Source organism: Diachasma alloeum, unplaced genomic scaffold (assembly GCF_001412515.2).
Source record: "Diachasma alloeum isolate Michigan unplaced genomic scaffold, Dall2.0 Dall_scaffold_00922, whole genome shotgun sequence".
Lineage (NCBI taxonomy): Eukaryota > Metazoa > Arthropoda > Insecta > Hymenoptera > Braconidae > Diachasma > Diachasma alloeum.
The window spans coordinates 95,525-96,793 of NW_021681040.1; positions in this window are offsets into that span (position 1 = coordinate 95,525).

The following is a 1,269-nucleotide window of genomic DNA, read 5'->3' on the forward strand; positions in this document are numbered from 1 at the left end:
GGAGTCACTCTGCGCCGAGAAAACATTGGGTTTCTTATAGCGCCGTGACTTGCGTCGGAATATTAATTTTTTTATTGCAGAGATTAAGGGATGAAGCGGGGGTTGATGGATGGGGAATTTAATTCTCCATCGAACAGCATTGGTTTCATTCCTTAATATTAATTAGGAGAAAAGAGACGATTTTGTAATTAGCAGGCGAATTAATGGGGAGTCACTCTGCGCCGAGAAAACATTGGGTTTCTTATAGCGCCGTGACTTGCGTCGGAATATTAATTTTTTTATTGCAGAGATTAAGGGATGAAGCGGGGGTTGATGGATGGGGAATTTAATTCTCCATTGAACAGTCTTTGTTTCATCCCTTAATATTAATTAGTCGGCGAATAAATCAACTGAAAAACATGAAGTAAACATTGAGTACAAGGAGGACAAAAATACCCCTCCAAAACTGTCCCTGTGACAGCGGGACTGCTACTGCCAAGTTACTCACGCACCCGACTCACATTTACCGACAATTCGACCGGGACGCCGCCTTTCGCCTTTTTTGGAGTCAGCCAAATCCCCCGATCCGGGCCTCTACTCAGGTCTATCCTCTTTGGACGGGCACGTACCAACGCGACGGAGACGACAATGAGTGGGAGCGAGCGCGATACATATGCCATTCTCACTCAGGGGGGGGGGGAATACCGACATTAGTATACCCGCCTGTTTTACCAACAAAAGTGTACTCGCATTTAGTTCATGCGCAACCACTATGAAAAAATCCACTCGAAACGCTTACATTGCCGTGGGAGATCTCCCTTATAATCTCTGCCACGAGCACTGAAATGTAGTATATACTGGAAAGGGCACTGCCATGCTAGGCCCGTAAGCGGAAAACGAGCCAGAGAGAGGTAGATTTTCAAGGATACCTGTCTTACTCTAGCAGGCGTTGCGCATGCGTAGAACGAGCATGTACATGCGAGTTAAAAAGCTTATGTACTCTGAGTGGTGCACACTCAATTGTTGCTATTTACGTCTTGGCGATAATTGTCCCATTGTGAGAATAAAAAAATATCCTCTAATCCACGAACAGCTATTTCGTAGAAAATTAGAGGAAAAATCGTGTATTTTGATATTGTCTCCATTGGATTTCTCTTGTATTCTTCATGCATTAAAAAAATTCACAATTACAATGTTCTTATTTTTTATTGCAGTATTGGGACAACTAGATATAAACAGATTCCAATTCAACTCCTCGACACACGAGGCATTTTCCTGAACTTGAGAGTC